The sequence below is a fragment of the Heterocephalus glaber genome, unplaced genomic scaffold, assembly GCF_053883595.1.
Source record: "Heterocephalus glaber isolate CG9 unplaced genomic scaffold, H.glaber_assembly_v1.0 deba00000546, whole genome shotgun sequence".
NCBI classification, from domain to species: domain Eukaryota; kingdom Metazoa; phylum Chordata; class Mammalia; order Rodentia; family Bathyergidae; genus Heterocephalus; species Heterocephalus glaber.
The window spans coordinates 13118951-13138354 of NW_028258147.1; the positions used below are offsets into that span (position 1 = coordinate 13118951).

General features: G+C 36.4%; 1 protein-coding gene across 26 annotated transcripts in view; it reads left to right on the forward strand.

Annotated features, from left to right (window-relative positions):
* Positions 1-19404, forward strand: part of Cadps2 (calcium dependent secretion activator 2) — a 557170-nt gene that overhangs the window by 239538 nt on the left and 298228 nt on the right. The gene's annotated exons all lie outside the window — the stretch shown is intronic.

The following is a 19404-nucleotide window of genomic DNA, read 5'->3' on the forward strand; positions in this document are numbered from 1 at the left end:
TATCAACCCAGGAATTAAACCAAAGACAGTACCAAAAACAAAAATGAGAAGACATTTAAGCAAGGCACAAACTCAGGCTTCCACCCCACCAAGGGTAAATCCTGGGAGAAATGAGATGGAAAAGTCCCATAATCAACCACCTGGATACCCTGAACTGATAGCACAGGAAATAACAAAATAGATGAATGAGGCTCTAGAAAAATTCAAAACAGAAATAATCTCCCAGACATCTACAGAGATGGTGAGCAGAGTGAAAGACATGATTAGAGGATCTAGAAGAGAAACAGATAAAAAAAATAGATGAGCTCAGAAACATGCTGGAAGCCATGAATACCCAACATAAGAAAGAAATGGAAACCATGATCACCCAACATAAGAAAGAAATGGAATCCACGAAACAGATTCAAACAGATATTCAGGAGATCAAAAACTCCATTGAAAGTATCCACAGCAGATTAAGGGAATCTGAAGATAGAATATCAGATATAGAAGACAGGATTGCAGTTAGAGACCATGAAAATAGAGATTTCTTAAAAATAGTAAGGGACCATGAGAAATCAATCCAACAACTGCTAGACGATGCAAAGAAGAATAACGTAAGACTGATAGGAGTCCATGAAAAAACAGGAGAAAGTACAATTGACATAAAACAACTGTTCACAGAAGTAGTAGTGGAAAACTTCCCAGACAGAGGTAGAGAATTGGTCATACAGATAAGTGAGGCATATAGAATTCCAACTAGCCATGTTCAAAATATCTACATCTAGACATATAATAGTCAGTATCCCAGAAACCCAACAGAAAAACAAAATCCTACAAGCAGTTAGAGAAAAGAAACAAATCACCTACAAAGGAAAGCCCATCAGAATCACAGCAGACTTCTCAAGACAAACCCTCAAACCAAGGAGAGCTTGGAGTGAAGTATTTCAAGCCCTAAAAGAAAATAACTTCCAACCCAGACTGTTGTATCCTGCAAAATTATCTTTCAAAATTGATGGGGAAATTAGATACTTCCATGACAAAGAACACCTGAGAAATTTCATGAACACCAAACCAGCACTCCAAGCAATTCTAAACAATATCCTAGAAAAAAGCAATGAAGGGCACAACTCCATGAGGCCCAACAGAGGAAAGCCACCAGGCAAGGTAAGACACTAAAAGCAAAGAGGGAAAAAATAAAAGAGCCAACAAAAGTAAAACATGACAAGGATAAATCAATATCTATCAATTATAACCCTCAATGTTAATGGCCTCAATTCACCAATCAAAAGAAATAGATTGGCAGAATGGATTAAAAAGGAAAATGCAACAATATGCTGTATACAAGAAACACACCTATCTCAAAAAGAAACTCATAGACTGAAAGTAAAAGGATGGAGAACAGTTCTGTATGCCACAGGAACCCAGAAGAAAGCAGGGGTAGCAATCTTATTTGCAGACAAAGTAGATTTCAAACCAAAACTAATTAAGAGAGACAAAGATGGTCACTACATCCTTGTGAAGGGAACAATCCAAGAGGAAGAGATGACAATCCTAAATATATATGTACCAAATACAAATGCCCCCATTAGACATGAAAAACCAAATAAGCACTAACACAATTGTAGTGGGGGACCTCAATACCCCACTATCACAAATAGACAGATCATCTAGACAAAAAGTGAACAAGGAAATTCTAGAACTGAACCAAGCTACTGAACAAATGGACTTAATAGATGTTTACAGAGTGTTCTACCCCACAAAATTGGAATACACATTCTTTTCGGCTGCACATGGGTCATTCTCTAGAATAGACCACATGCCAGCTCATAGGACATGTCTAAGTAAATGTAAAAGAATTGAAGTTAACCCCTGTATATTATCAGACCATAGTGCAATAAAATTGGAGATCAATAACATAAGAAACCGCAAAACCCCAACAAACACATGGAAACTGAATAACACCCTCTTGAACAACCAATGGGTCACAGAAGTAATTAAAAAAGAAATTAAACAGTTTCTACAAGTAAATAAAAATGCCAGTACAACATACAGGAATCTATGGGACACAAGGAAAGCAGTTCTACATGGGAAATTCATAGCAGTGAATGCCCATATTAGGAAAACAGAGAAACACAGATAAATAACCTAATGCAGAACCTCAAGCTCCTAGAAGAAGAAGAGCATAACGAATCCAAAGCTCGTACAAGAGAGGAAATTATAAAGATCAGGGCAGAAATCAATGCAATGGAGACTAAGAGAACAATACAAAAAAATCAATGAATCAAAGAGTTGGTTTTTTGAAAGAACAAATATAATCGATAAACCTTTAGCCAGCCTTATCAAAAAAAGGAAAGAAAAGGCACAAATACATGCAATTAAGAATGAAAAAGGTGAAGTCACAACAGATCCAACAGAAATCCAGAGGATCATCAATACCTACTTTGAGATCCTCTACTCCAATAAAATGGAAAACACAGAAGAAATGGGCAGATTCCTAGATACATATGAATTGCCAAAGTTAAATGAAGAAGATATAGAAATTCCAAACACCCCAATTACAATGAGTGAAATTGAAAGTGTAATAAAATATTTACCAACAAAGAAAAGCCCAGGTCCGGATGGCTTCACTGCTGAATTTTACAAGACATTTAAAGAAGAACTAATGCCATTGCTCTTTAAACTCATCAAGGAAATTGAAAGGGAAGCAATACTTCCAAATTCGTTCCTAGAAGCAAGTATTACTTTGATTCCAAAACCAGGGAAAGACCCAACCCAAAAAGAGAACTACAGGCCAATCTCCCTAATGAACATAGATGCAAAAATCCTCAACAAGATACTGGAAACAGAATACAAAGGGTCATCAAGATCATATACCCTGACCAAGTTGGATTTATCCCAGGGATGCAAGGATGGTTCAACATTCGTAAATCAATAAATGTAATACACTATATTAACAGAGTCAAGGACAAAAACCATATGATCATCTCAATAGATGCAGAAAAAGCATTCGACAACATCTAGCACCCATTTATGATAAAAACTCTACAGAAAATTGGAATAGAAAGTCTTTATCTTAACTTGATTAAGGCTATCTATGAAAAACCAATAGCCAGCATCATACTAAATGGTCAAAAATTGAAAACTTTCATGCTAAAATCAGGAACAAGACAGGGATGCCCACTATCACCACTCCTGTTCAATATAGTTCTGGAAACAGCCACAGCAGTAAGAAAAGGAAAAGAAACAAAAGGAATAAAGATAGGAAAAGAAGAAGTTAAACTGTCATTATTTGCTGATGATATGATACTTTACATAGAAGACCCAAAAACTCCACCAGAAGAAGACTTCTAGACTTAATTGACAGACTCAGCAGAGTACCTGGATGCAAGGTCAACACTCAAAAAAAAAGTAGCCTTCTTATACACAAATAACAGAGTCACTGAGAGAGAAATTAGGGAAACAATTCCTTTTACAGTAGCATCCCCAAAAAATGAAATATCTAGGAATCAGCCTAACAAAGGAAGCAAAATACCTCTATACTGAAAACTACAGCACTCTGAAAAAGGAGATGACGGAGGATAGTAGAAAATGGAAAGACATCCCTTGTACCTGGGTAGGAAGAACCAATATAGTGGAAATGGCCATACTCCAACACTACTATATAGATTCAAAGCAATGCCGATTGAAATTCCAGTAATATACTTCACAGAACTAGAGAAACCAATCCAAAAATTCACTTGGAACCAGAAGAGACCTAGAATAGCAAAAGCAATTCTAGACAATGGAGACATGGCTGGGGTATCACAATCCCCAATTTGAAACTATGCTCCAAAGCTACTGTGATAAAAACAGCATGGTACTGGCAAAGAAACAGACCTGAGGATCAGTGAAATAGATTAGAAGATGCAGAAACAACTTCAGACATACTCAGCCACCTCATCTTTGACAAAGGAGCCAACCACCGTCATTGGAGGAAAGATAACCTTTTTCATAAATGGTGTTGGAAAAACTGGATTTCAACCTGCCACAGATTAAAACTTAAACCCATACCTATTATCATGCACTAAAGTAAGATCGAAGTGGATTAAAGATCTAAATATTAAGACAGAAACATTAAACTTGGTGGAAGATAAGTTAGGTAGAAATCTTGAAGACATTGGCATAGGAAAAGACTTCATGAACAAAACCTCAGTAGCACAGGAACTAGCAGACAGAATCAACGACTGGGATCTCATCTTATTAAAAAGCTTCTGCACTGCAAGAGAAACCTCCAACAGAGATAAGAGACAACCTACAATGTGAGAAAAAAGATTTAGCAGCTGTACCTTAGACAGAGGGTTACTATCTAGAATATATAAAGAACTCAAAAATATCAGACCCCTCAAATTCAAAGACCCAATTCAAAAATGGGCATCTGAAATGAACAGACATTTCTCACACAAAGAAGTAAAAGCAGCAAATAAACATATGAAAAAATGTTCAACATCACTGGTCATTCGAGAGATGCAGATGAAAACAACACTGAGATTCCATCTCACCCCAGAAAGAATGGTTGCTATCATGAAATCAACCAATAACAAATGCTGGCGGTTGTGTGGGGAGAAAGGAACATTTCTCCAGTGTTGGTGGGAGTGCAGACTGGTACAGCCACTATGGAAATCAGTATGGAGATACCTCAAAGAACTAGGGCTAGAGGTCCCATTAGACCCAGCTATTCCCCTGCTGGGTATCTTCCCCCCCAAAATTAAAAGAATCATACCACACAGCGATATATGTGATCCCATGTTTATAGTGGCACAGTTTGTAATAGCAGAAGCTTGGAACCAGCCCAAGTGCCCATCAAGTGGAAACTGGATAAAGAAGATGTAGGGCTTTTTATAAAATGGAGTACTACTCAGCCATAAAGAATGGAAAACTAGAGTCATTTATAGCTAAATGGATACATATTGAGGCCATACTCTTAAGTGAAATAAATAGGACACACATATGTCAATACCAAATAGTTTCTCTATTGTGAGAAACTGAAAGTGTAAATAAGGATTGAAATGATTAAAACGAATAATTGATAATTTGAAATAGGAGAAGTCCAAAGGGGTAGGGGTGGTCAGAGGGGAAGGGGAAAGGAAAGAAGGGAAAGGAAAAATTATGAGAAAAGCAAAAAAATGGAAACGAAGTCTTTGTAAATAGGGAAGGGGTGGAAGGGGTGAAGGACGCACAGGTAATGGGGAGAAAAATAAGAACCAAGATACATCATGTACAGGTACAAGCACCCAATGATAAATGTTAACGTACTGTACACCTAAAATGTATCAATGAAAGAATTTAAGGAAAAAAAAAATAAAGGATACTGGGAAAACTGGGTGTCTGCATGCTGATATATCGCCATGTTCTGAACAAAAATCATTATGCACCAGACATGTAAATGTTAAAACAAATGATCTGCTGGAAGATAAAATAGGTAAAATTCTTAGAAACATAGACACAGGCAAGGATTTTCCGAACAGAGCATCAGTTGCACAAGAAATAATACGCAGAGTCAACAAATAGGATCATACCAAATTAAAAAGCTTCTGCATGCCAAAAGAAACCACCGAGAGAGTGAAAAGAGAACCTGCCGAATGAGAAAAAGAATTTTCCCCAGCTATTCCTTACAGAGGACTAACATCTAGAATATATAAAGAATTCAAAATACTCCCCAAAATAAATGAACCAATAAAAACAAATGGGCAAGTGAAATGAATAGACACTTCTTGGAAGTACTGATGGCCAATAAATACATGAAAAAAATATTCAACATCACCAGCTTTTAGAGAAATTCAAATTAAAACAACACTGAAATGCCGTCTTACTCCGGAAAGAATGGCTATCATCAAGAAATCAAATAATAACCAATGCTGGGGAGGTTGTGAGAAAGGAACCCTTCTTCATTATTGATGGGAATAAAACTAGTATAACAACTATGGAGATCACGATGGAGATTTCTCAAAAAACTAAAAATAGAAATTCTACTTGACCCACCTATTCTCCTTCTAGGAATCTTCTTGAAGGAGTTAAAGTCATCATATTACAGCAATACATACATACCCAGCACAGTTTGTAATAGCTAAATCTTGGAGTACCCTATATGTACATCAAAAGATGAATGGATAAAGAAAAGGTACCTATACACAGTTCAGTAGAACTGTGCCATAATGAAAGATAAACTTGAGGCTTTTATAGGTAAATTCATGCACCTTGAGATCATAATATTGATTGAAATATATCAGACACAGAAGTTTAAATATTGCACGGTTTCTATTATATGAGAAAACTAAATTATAAATAAAGAGCAAAAAAAAGATAAAAGGAAGTAGGAGATGGGAATGAGATGAAAGAAGGGAAGAAAGGAAGGGGAAAACGATTTTGAAAAGATAATTGAAGAAAAAAATGGAACTAGAAGCTGGACATGTTGGTGCATGCCTGTAATCTCAGCCATCATGTGGCTGAGGCAGGAGAATTGCTGCGAGTTTGGGGCCAGACTGAATTACAGAGCTAGACTGTCTCAAAAAGAAACAAAATAGGAAATACTTTTTTTCAAATGAAGAGAGGATCAAGAATTGGAGGGTACAAAAAGGGATGGAAGGGAAAAGCAACATAAAGAATTAAGATGTGCTATATATAGGTACAAATGTCCCACAATAAGTATCATTATTTACTATAAGCATGTACTAATAAAAATATGTAATTATAAAACATTTCAAAATTTGAAAGTATTAATATCAGACTAATTATAGATAGTTATCAGGACACATGGATTTGAGGAAAATAATGAAACATACTAGAAAATAAATCCCATCCTTTTCACAGATTAGCTGTGTTATCATGGCTAGTTCTTAAATCTCATTGAGTTTGATTCCTTACTAGTAAAATGGAAACACTATTACCTACCGCATGGTTATTTTGTTGATTGAGGTAATATGTGTAGGAATATTCAACCACATTGTTCTGCACTTCTCCCTATATGCTCTTTTAACATTTGTTTAGTGTCCTCACATATATTTCTATATTTGTGTGTTCATTTTTCTACTTTAGGCATTCTATTTTTAAATCCGGACAGTTTCTAGGGGGAGACTCATTTAGGTGAAGGATTGAGTGCTTTCAACTACATGAAATAATATTATTTTATAAAGGGAAATAAGAATTTTGTCCCTAGCATCCTAAGATTTTTTTTATGTGAACACTTTTACTGTCATATAATATTTATTTGGTAAACAATTTTTCAAAGGTCTGAATTACTTTCAATCAAACAGAGGTGGTTTTCAGCATGAATAATGTCCTAATGTTAGTTATGAAGGAAAACATTCTTGTCATATATTTACTATTGACATTCATTTTGTTTCTCAGTTGATGTCATAGAAGATTTATATTTGCTTCGCTAAAATGCACCTGTCAAAAGATCTCTAGCTCTGTGCATCAGAGCACCCTACAGTTGTTAGTGGTAACTTTGCAGCCATGTCTTCTGTGTTGGCACCGTGTTAATACATTATGCACAGGACGCTCAGCCATTTCCTTTGGAGTTGAAAGGCAGATGAGGCCTCACACTGGGGTTTGTAGAACCACAGAGGAAAGGATGATACTAAATCAAATGCAGCCTTATATCGGGATTCTTTTAGATATTGGGAAATCTGAAAGAGTTTATGAAAGTATCTTGGAACCTATTATTAATCCATTATCTGCAGCTATAGTGAAATGACTGAGTCTGGGAAATCTATATAGAAAAGAGGTTTATTTATTCAGTTTGGGGACCTGAATATGCAAATAGTATGAAGCTTGTTCTAGTAAACCTTTACCCCAGCCTTACCCCCACTGTATCCCATCATGGGTACACAACATCATAGTGGGAGCATGTGCAAGAAGGAGAAGTCACATGGTAAGACATGAAACCAGAGAAGCTGGGTAAGTTCCAGGCTTGCTCCTTTATAATGACCCCCGCTCCTAAAAACTGACCATGTGTTAGGAGAACTACATCAGTTCCTGCAGCAGGCAATCAATGACCTAATGTCATTCAGTAGGCTCCACCCTTAAGGATTCCACCACACTTTGCAACACTTTTACAGTAAGGACCAACCTCTAAACACAGGAAACAAGCATGTAAATCTTTGAGAAACAAACAGCAACCAAAACATTACAAAACTCTTTACAGGCCATCAGTGGTAAGAAGAGAATACAGGAAGCTGTTTTTCTAAATCAGTGTATTCAGTGGGCCTTGGTAAGTTTGAGATCTAAGCAGAGTGGGAGCCCAAAATGCCATCCTTTCTCAGGCCTCTGTACTCATACACATGGTGTATGCCCTGGCTTTTCTCTGCATGTGAACTCTGATTAATGCCTTAAGACCAAATCGACTTTGTAAAGAAATTTTGTACTTTGTTGATCTCAGAACGCTTTTTTATTAGCACTTTTACTATAGTATAATATAATGTATTACATTCAGTGTTTGTATTCATTCTAGAAAAATGTTTATTTTTAAAATATCTGTAGTATATGCTTCCTCATATAAAATGTGTTTATTTTTAAAGATCTATAGTATGTATTTGTATACATATTATGTAATTTTTTCAGTTGAGTAATTGTATGAAAGTTGGTTGAAGTGGCCATAATAAGATACTGACATTCTTTGCAAGTGAAATTTATTTTAAATATATGCTACACATTTCTTATTCATTCAAATGGGATAATTCTCATTTTAAAAAACTGGATACTGTTTTTTCCTTCAGTTTGGTAAGGATTCTGATTTATGTACTATAGAATTATTTGATATATACATAAGTTGTAATTCATATATATGCAGAAACTTTTAGTTCAAACCATCTAAATGACACTTTTCTCTTACTAAGGGATTTTTATTACTATGTCCACAGTAGTAAATATATTTCCTGTATTTCATTTATATCATTGAGTTATTTAGTAAGGTTAGTGACCAGTTTATTATTTTTAGTACTTTTTTAAAAATTGCGAGCCTTCTTGCTTAGAAGGGAGTCTTAGATATTGTCACCTTATCAGGTAACTTTTGCAGAGTAAGACTCATTGTTCATGATTTCTCCTTTCTTGTGAAAGTTGAAGAAAAAATGTTTACATATAGGAAACCTTTTACCTAAAAGATTTAACAATATTTTCCTTAAATTTTGATTTGTTTTAAGGAAAGAATATGTTTATGTAAACTTAAGCGTATTTTTTTTGTACTTACATATCTTCCAAATTAAAACAGTAGGCTGTAGAAACATTGCAGCAAAGATATTGGCATGACATTAAGGAATTGGAAAAGCAAACCTCTTTTTCATGTTTTCTTCTCAGAAAGAACTTCATTAACTCAAGACTGCCAAACAAACCACAGAGATGTTAAGTGTGGTGAAAGAAATAAAAATTATTAATCAATTCTTAGACAAGTAATACTTTTGTATTACTGGCTCAGATTTTCTTATTATATAAAATGCAAAATGGATTTAGTTCGCAAAGATTAGAAGTCTTTTGGCTCATAAAATAGCAAAATTTTACCTGAAGCAAGCCTCTAAAATTCTCACTGTGTTCTAATGTTTAATTTTCCTCTTTTTGCTATAATATAGCTTTGCTGGCAGATGGCAACATTTGGATGATACTGAATTTGGCAAATTCTCATAAAAATCTTCAAAAATTTTAATAATTTCAAGTGGAAAATTTTTTTTAGATCTTATGTAGTTCTGCCAAAATGTTGGAGATGAAGTCTTCTGTTTTTTTTATTCTTATGCCCTGTGCTATTTCGATTTTAAATAGGGTAGATGTCTAGAAAAATAATGTGAAAAATATTTATTCGTTATGACTATAAGTTTATGGATATCAAAATGTGACATGTCATCTACTACATTTAAAAATTGTGCTCCAGGGCCGGGGATTTAGCTCAGTGGTTTCACCGCCTGCTGCTCAAGCACAAGGACCAGAGTTGGATCCCTGGTACCAAAAAAAAAAAAAAAAATGTGCTCCAAAAGTAGCATCCTGTGTCTTTATTAAAATAAGGTCATTAACTAAAGGTCAATATCTCCACGAACGTTAACAACATTACCTGTAAGTTCCCTCTGATAACTCAGAATGATTCTGTCCAGCTGTTTTGAGGTGGGCAGTGCTTTGAGTCACCTCAGTTTTACATTCTGTCACTGCAGATACTGAATTCTAGGCGAAGCCCACTGAATCACCCTCTGGACAGAGGCTCTTCAGGTCTTTATCAAATGACACCTTTGGTTAAGAAATAGGACCAAAACAGTCAGAAGTTATTCCAAGTTTAGCTCTGAACAAACACATGTCATAGCAAAGTTTCACTGGACATTACTGTTTATTTGAGCTCCCTGCTAAGCACATATGCTGCTAATACTGAGACTAGAATTAATTTATAATCTAGTTTAGATGAAGGGTCCTGATTTCTGCTGCTACAAACTCATTAAAATTGCAGAAGTAAGATTATTTCTGGCAAGCTGGGAGCAAGTTTGTGGAGTTCACATGATTAGTCACTTTTTTTGTGAGACTTACTAACAGATGGACTTGTTTCCCCCATAATCAGGCAGATTGGTGATTACATTAAAATTTTATCATTAATATTTTCTTGGGCATATCTGTGAATGTTTCATAGCTCAGATTTTCAGAAGTCTCCAACCTAGCCAGTGACCTTTGCTGTTTCCTCTCAGTTGGTGGGATCTTTAGAAAGAGAAAGCTTGATAATACCAAGCTGAGCTTAGCACTGTTGCTTTATTGTTTTTTATCATTAATTAAGTTTATTGGAAGAGTTTAGATATAAATAATGATCACATTCATTGTGTGGAATTTGTACCTGTACATGATATAACTTGAGTTTTATTTTTTCCCATTCCCTGCCCCTCCTACCTTGCTTCCACTTATTTATAAGAGCTTTGTTTCCATTTTATCCTTTTATTTCCTCATTTTTTCATTTTCCCTTCCTTCCTTTCCCTCTCCTTCCTCCCTTGTACCCCTTCTGATTTGAGCATTTTCTTCCATTTCAAAATATCTATTATATATTTCGGTCCTCATTTAAACTTCCAGTTTCTTACACCAGAGAAACAATGCAGTATTTACACGTGTCCGATTTATTTCACCTAAGAGTATATCCTCTAGGTACATTCATTTAGCTATTAATGTCTCATTTATCTTTTATGGCTGAATAGTACTCCATTGTATTAAAAAAAAACTACATCTTTATCCATTCATCAGTTGATAGGCATTTGGGTTGTTTCCAAGATTTAGCTATTACAAACTGTGCTGCTATGAACATGGGTGTGCATATAGCACTGTGGTATGCTTTTTTCAGGAAGATACCGAGAAGCTGAGTCAAATAGAACCTGTAGTCCTAGTTTTTTTTGAAGAATCTCCGCACTGATTTTCACAGTGGTTCCACCAGTCTGCACTCCCACCAACAGTGTAGAAGGGTTCCTTTTTTCCTCACAGCCCCGCCAGCATTTGATATTGGTTGATTTCTTCACAATAGTCATTCTTTCTGAAGTGAGATGGAATCTCAGTGTTGTTTTAATTTGCATCTCTCAAATGACTAGTGATGTTGAACATTTTTTCATATATTTATTTGCTGTTTCTACTTCTTCATCTGAGAAGTATTGTATTCATCTCAGATGCTCATTTTTGCATTGGGTCTTTAAATTTCAGGGGGGTTGAATTTTTTCAGTTTTTTTATATTCTAGATATTAGTCTTTTGTCTGAGGAACGGCTGGCAAAAATTGTTTCCCACTCTGTGGGTTGTCTTTTCACTCTGTTGGTGGTTGGTTTCTTTTGCTGTGCAAAAGCTTTTTAATAAAATGAGATCGCAGTTGTTGATTCTTTGTAATATTTTCCATGTGTTGGGGGTTTTGTTCACAAAGTCTTTGCCTCCACCTATGTCTTCAAGAGTTCTACCTATTCTGTCTTCCAGAAGATTTAGTGTTTCTGTTTTAATATTTAGATCTTTGATCCACTTTGATTTTAGTTTAGTGCATGGTGAAGAGACATGGGTCTAGTTTTAGCCTGCAGAATATGGAAAGCCAGTTTTTCCAGCACCATTTATTAAAGGGACTGCCTTTCTTCCAGTGAAAGTATTTGGCCCCTTTGTCGAAAATAAGGTGACTAAGTGTGTTTGGGGTTGTTTCTGCATCTTCTATTCTGCTGCATTGATCCTTGGGTCTATTTTTCTGTTAGTACCATGCTGTTTTATCACAGTAGCTCTGTAGTATGATTTTTAGTCACAGATTGTTTTGCTCCCTGCCTTACTTTTGTTGTCCAGAATTGATTTTGCTATTGTAGGTCTCTTTTGGTTCCAAATGAATTTCAGGAATGTTTTCTCTAGTTCTGTGAGGTATACTATTGGTATTTTGATTGGGATTGCGTTAAATCTGTGTAAGAATTTTGGGAGTATGGCCATTTTGACTATGCTAGTTCTTCTTAGCCATGAGCAAGGGATGTCTTTCCATTTTCTGATAGCCTCTTTGATCTCCTTTTTCAGAGTAGTTTTCAGTATAAAGATCTTTTACTTCCTTTGTTAGGTTGATTCCTAAGTATTTCATTTTTTTCAGTGGTATTGTGAAAGGTGTGATTTCCCTAATTTCTGTCTCACTAAGTTTGTTATTTGTGTACAGGAATGCTATTGATTTTTGAGTGTTGACTTTGTATTTTGCTATGCTACTGAATTTGGTTTTTAAATCTAGAACTCTCTTGGTGGAGTTTTGGGGACCATCTATGTAGAGTATCATGTCATCTGCAAACAAAGATAGTTCTTCCTTTTCTATCTTTATTCCTTGTCTTTCTCTTGTCTAATTCCTCTGGCTTATGTTTCTAGAACTATATTGAAGAGGAGTGGTGACAGTGGACATCCTTGTCTTATTCCTGATTTTGGAGTAAAAGCTTTCAGTTTTTGTCCATTTAATATAATGTTGGCTGTTGGTTTGTCATAGATGGCTTTTATCCGGTTGAGATAAAGATCATCTATTCCAATTTTCTGTAGTGTTTTTATCCTGAATGGGTGTTGGACTTTGTCAGGTGCTTTTTCTGCATCTATTGAGATGTTCATATGATTTTTGTCCTTGGCTGTGTTAATATGGTGAATTACATTTATTGATTTGCATGTGTTAGACCATCCTTCCATCACTGGTATGAATCCTACTTGGTCATGGTGCAGAATTTTCTCGCTGATTTGCTGCATTATGTTTGCCAGTGTCTTATTGAGGATTTTTGCATCTATGTTCATTAGAAAGATTGGCCTGAAGTTCTCTTTTTGGTTTGACCCTTCTGAGGTTTTGGTATCAGGGTAATACCTTGCTTCTAGGAATGACTTTGGGAGAGTTGCTTCCCTTTCAATTCCATATGCCCCCCCCCCCGCCAAAAAAAAACTGACAGAAAAAAAGAAAATGAAACAAACTAATAACCGAAGAGAAAAACAGGAAAAAAATTCTTTTGGTGCCCACAGTTCTGTGGTAGTGTTCAGGCCAGAGCCCAAATCTGTGCTAGGTAACCCTGCCATGACTGCAGTAATAATAGTGTGAATGCGGGGTTGATCTTGGCCTCCAGATGTGGGGGCTGGGGCCAGTTTTAGCCAGCAGCTTTTTGGATGACCCACCTACCTCTCCTCACCCTGTTTGTCTGTGCATTGCTGTCCCAGTTGCTGTGGCACCCTCAGACAGAGACAACCCGAGGCTTCTCTCAGCCTAGTGTACAGTTGGCACCTGACGGACCTTGCACAGTCTCTGCTTTTCCACACTGCTTGCTCTACTCTCGAGCTGCCCTCCTTGTCCTGCTGCTGAAGCCCAAGGCTGATCATGCTGCTTGTTGCAAGTCAGAAGAAGTGCTAACTTCTGGCCAAAGGGTGCTTGTGCAGCTGGTCACAGGGCAGGGGAGTGGTAATTTCCCACTCCTTGTCCCTACTACCCAAGGATGCTTGGGCCACTGGTCCCAGCCATGTCCATTGTCCAAGTTCTTCTCTCAGACCAGTCATAGGACAGGAAGGGTCTTCTTGTTCCACTCACAATCCTCAGCACTGCTGCCAGTCACTAACCTTTTTGTCACTAGAGGTACCAGCTAGCTTCTATGCTTTTAGTTGATTTTCTCTGAGTAGCTCCAGTGTGCTTCCTCCTCTGTTCAGCCATGTTGAATTGATCTCGTCTCTGTTGCTTTGACTTCGTAGGGATGCTCTTCCTGTTTATAAAGAGGCCAGTTCCTTTACTTAGCTACTATATGTGTTGCTTTGTTTTTTGGTTTTGTATTTTCTTTCTGCATCACATGTCTTCTGAAAGCCTGGACAAAAAGTGTCCATCCAATGCATAATTACCCTTTTTAAAAAGAAATCTAAAGATATGGTAATCAAAAAGCACATGAATGAAACAGCTCAGTTTTCATAACACCATTTTTGTACATTAAGATATATTACAAGGATGATAATCTGATCTAGAAATATTTATCCACATGGCATGGATGAAGAGTAATTTTCCAGTAATACATAATCATTCTCTCTTAGATAGATACAACATAATTCTGATTTATTTTACTGTACAATGAATATTATATATAATATTGTGCATTTCCAGACTGGGGATTTAGCTCAGTGGTTTCGCTGCCTGCCTTGCAAGCACAAGGTCTCAAGTTTAATCCGCAGTATCAAAAAAAAAAATATTGTGCATTTCTGAAAGAAATTTTCAGAAAGAACCAATACCTGTGAAAGAATACAAAGAAATAGCTTTCAGAGTGGGAAAGAAAGTTATTAATAAGAGAGATTTTATAGTCAACACAATCTACTTTTTAGTAGACAGATTTATATTTGATAAGCCTTCTGTCTGGATATTTTTACTTTGATATCTCATAGGCACTTCAAATTCAATACATTCAGAGTAGAAACATTCTTTGTATCTTTAAATGCACTCTTTTCCAGTGATAGTATTTCTTAATGTGTTTATTAGAGAAATGCAAATTAAACCAACATTGAGTTTCCAGAAAGAGTGGCCATCATCAAGAAATCAGATAGTAACAACTGCTCAAAGGGTGCAGGGGAAAAAAGGAACCCTTCTACATTGTTGCTAGGAATGTAAACTAGTACACCTAGAAAACTAAAACTACAAATTCCATTTGATGTAGGTATTCGCCTTCTAGTTATCTTTCTGAAAGAGTTAAAGACATCATTATGACAGTGATACATGCATACTCATGTTTATAGCAACACAATACATAATAGCTAAATCTTGGAAGCAGCCTTTGTGTCCACCAAAGGATAGATGGATAGAGAAAATATGGAATTTATATGCAGTGGAATACTACCCTGCCATAAAGATAAATTGAGTCATTTGTAGGAACATAGATGCAACTTGAGAACATAATGGCAAGTGAAATAGATTGGATATACAAGCTTAAATATTGCATGGTTTCTCTTTTATGATAAACTTGAATTATGAATAAAGAGCAAAATACTGTAAAAGATAATAGGAAGTAGGGAGATTGATCTTTCTCAGATGAGAAGGGGATTGAGGTGGAGTTTGGGAAAGTAGACAAAAATAGGAAGATGTGTTCTGTACATATGCTAACTCTACTGTAAACATTAAATACTGCAAACATGTATTAATAAAAAAAATTTTAAATATACTCCTTTAGTGTTTACCATCCTATAATGTGGTGTTTCTACCTACAGAAGTACCATAGCATAAAAAACCCTGGACATTTATAATTTCCTCCTTTTTCTGATCACCACATTTAAAGCCCACTAATTCTGTCTCTTTAATATCCAACAAATTTATCTATCTGTTGCAGCAATATAGTTGCCAAGGATCTTGGTTTGGGCCACGCTAGGCTCATTTTATTAGCCTTTACTTGAACTCTTTGCCTTCATGCTTGCTTCCATTTTAATTTCTAATACAGATCTGATTATATTATTTCTTTTCTTAATAGCAACTTCCCTTTGCCTTCAGGATGAAGCCAGGCCTGAAAGCTCAGCATGACTAGATTTTCTCCAACCTCTGTACTTCTTGTATCTTTCTAGCTTAGATTCTTACCCTCTGGGTTTTCAACCAAGAGAGATGGTGTGTTTTGATAGCAGTAGTTTTCAGTATGGTACTGTCCCCTGAATCACAGCCTACTTAGCGTTTCTGGCCTCTGGCCCCCACACACTTTTAAATGCCCTCAGCAGCAGAAGTTTCCATCCCTAGGAAGAATCACCTTCTGTCTTTGAATGTGGCCTGCCTTCCTTTAATTCTGGACCTAACCATGTACCCTTTACTTTTTTTGAAGCCTCAATTTAGATGGTCTTCTCTGTAAACTTTTTATTGAGCCTGTGATCTTTCACCCCCTGGCTTCTATAATATCTTGTACACTTTCAATCCCTGGAACTCACTGTGTGTTCTGTTTCTCTCTCAGTACCCCTCTATCTCCTGCTTTCCCTCTCCCTCTGCCCTGTCTCCTCTCACATTAAAATTGTGATCACCTTAAAGATAGAAGCATGATCTTTTTCAGCATTAAGTCCCCAGTATCTATGTCATCAATTCACCTCCATTTGATAAACCATTTGGTAACCAGTACATGACAACATCTATTATTGAAGTAGCAGAGTAATCCATCTACAGGGAGGCTATTTATTTAAAAAATTAAATGTGCACATAAAACTGTAGGTATGCTCTGACTAGCTGTCTATTATTTGTGCATGAGACAGTTAAACATGAGTCCAAATGGATTTAGTACCATCTAGGAGTTAACTGCCATCCTGATTTCCATCCATTACACAATCCAATACATTCTGCAAAGTGACAATGTACAGATTCCTTTCTGTGGGCCAATTTTTCCTTCACAAGCTACAAATAATAAAATATCAACATCCTGTCTTACACAGTTAGCATTTTTGCAGCAATAAAAATGGGGAATATTATCAAAATCACCTTTACAACTGACATGGAGTTTCTTGGGGAAAAAATATTCCTTAAATGTGAGTTGGAATTCTAATATTCCTAAAGCTATTATAATATTCTAATTTTAAAAGTATGGAATGTGTTTTTTAAAAATGACATCTTTGTAATAACGGTAAAGTTTTTATTTAACCAAATACACAGCTATGCTTATTTTTATTTAAAAAATCACCCACGTTGCTTGCCTCTAACTTTCACGTGTGTAAATAAAGACTAACAAACCAGTAGCTAAAAATGCATTCATACAGGCTAAGAAAAATGGAGTTGCAATTCTGAATATCCAATCAGGCCATTAAAGTCCATTTTTTGTTAACATTTTTCTGTGGTTAGGAGACCTAGGTAATGTTTCTTTAGAATAATGATTCATCTACATGTTTTTCTTTAAAAAAAGAGTTTTAAAACATACCAAGTCCTCTTCTGCCACAACTTCTGTAAACTTCCCTTGAAAAAATACCAATATATTTTACCCAATTAAATTAGAGTGCAAATCCGCAGTGAAATTTTCTGATTCATCCAGTTATAACCCTGTAATATGATCATATTATATTTTCTGGCCTCTGGCCCACACACACTTTTAAATGCCCGCAGCATTTAAAAGAAGGTTCCATCCTAGGAAGAGGCACCTTTCATCCTGAATGTGGTTGCCTGCCTTTAATTCTGGACCTAACCATGTATCCTTTACATTTTTAAAGCAAATATAAATATATTATTTAATTGATTAACTTAATGTTTGTGAGATATTGATATAGAAATTGGAGTAAACAATTTTCAAACTCTTAAGTAGCATTTGCTTTTACAGTATATATCAGTAGGCTTCACCTCAGTATGTAGTTTATTTCAGAGAAGAATTTTTAGTGAATAAAAAACTATCAGATTCATCTCAGAGAAGCATTGTGCCATAAGCAGACACATGACGCTCAATTCTTATGTGAAATATTTTCTAACAATTCTTTACTGAAAAAAAGCATAAACACAATGATGGCAGGGTAGGAAAAATACACCCTAAAAGACATGCAGAGGACACCGGACCTCCAGACCACAGTACTGGAGCTAATCAACTTCTCAGCATTTAAAGAATTCCTGCCCAGAAGTAGGGGATTCTGAGCTGCCGTCCCACTGCTCCTGGTCCAGAGGAAGAGGGTTCCCGGCCGCCAAATGTCCCGCTGCTCCCGGCCCAGAGGAAGGGGCTTTCAGGCCACCATCCCTACTGCCGCTCCCGGCCCCTGGCTCACCTCTCCCAGCTCAGAGGAGGTGAGCCGTGCAGATGCCAACAGCACCCCTCCTGCCCGCCCCCAGTCGAAATGAGAAGACACATAAGTCTCAAAACCAGACTTCCAGATCAAGTACAGCAACCCCAAAGGGAAATGAGATGGAACACTCTGATACTCAACCCCCTGGACCCACTGAACTGGCAACAAAAGAGGATCTGGAAAAAATGAAATCAGAAATAATTTCTCAGATAACAGGAGAAATTGTGCTCCTAGTGGAATACATGATTAATAAATATAGAGAGGAGCTGAGGAACATGATGGAATCTCAACACAGGAAACAAATGGAATCCATAAAACAGATACAAATAGATTTCCAGGACATGAGAAACTCCATTGAAAGTCTACACAGCAGAATGAGCCAATGAGAGGACAGAATTTCAGATATAGAAGTTGAGATTACAAATAATGACCAGGAAAAGAAAAATTGTTTCAAAATTATAAGGGAACACGAGAAATCAATCCAGCAGCTGCTAGATGATGCAAAGAAGAATAACATAAGACTGATTGGAGTCAACGAAGAAATAGGAGAGAGTGCAGATGACATAAAAAAAACTCTTTGCAGAAGTAATGGCAGAAAACTTCCCAAGCAGGGGAAAAGAACTTGACATACAGATAAATGAGGCATATAGGACTCTAAATAGCCTTGATCAAAAAAAATCTACACATAGGTATATAATTGTTAAGATTCCAGAAACTCAACAGAAGAACAAAGTTCTACAAGCAGTTAGAGAAAAGAAACAAATCACATACAAAGGAAAGCCCATCAGAATCACAGCAGACTTCTCAGCACAAACCATTAAGGCAAGAAGAGCTTGGAGTGACATATTCCAAGCCCTAAAAGAAAACAGCCTCCAACCCAGATTGATGTACCCTGCAAAACTATCTTTCAAAATGGATGAGAAATAAGATACTTTCCTGACAAAGAGCACCTTAGGAACTTCGTGAATACCAAACCAGCACTCCACAGAATTTTACACAATATCCTAGGAATAGACATTGAGGATCACAACCCCAGGAAGCAAAGCAGAATGAACCCATCTGGCATGACAAGAAATTAAATGGAAAGGGGGAGAACCCAACAAAAAGAAAAAGTCATGGCAATGACAAGTCAATATGTTTCAGTTATAACCATCAATGTTAATGGTCTCATTTCACCAATCAAAAGAAATAGACTGGCAGAATGGGTCAAGAAGCAAAATCCAACAATATGCTGCATA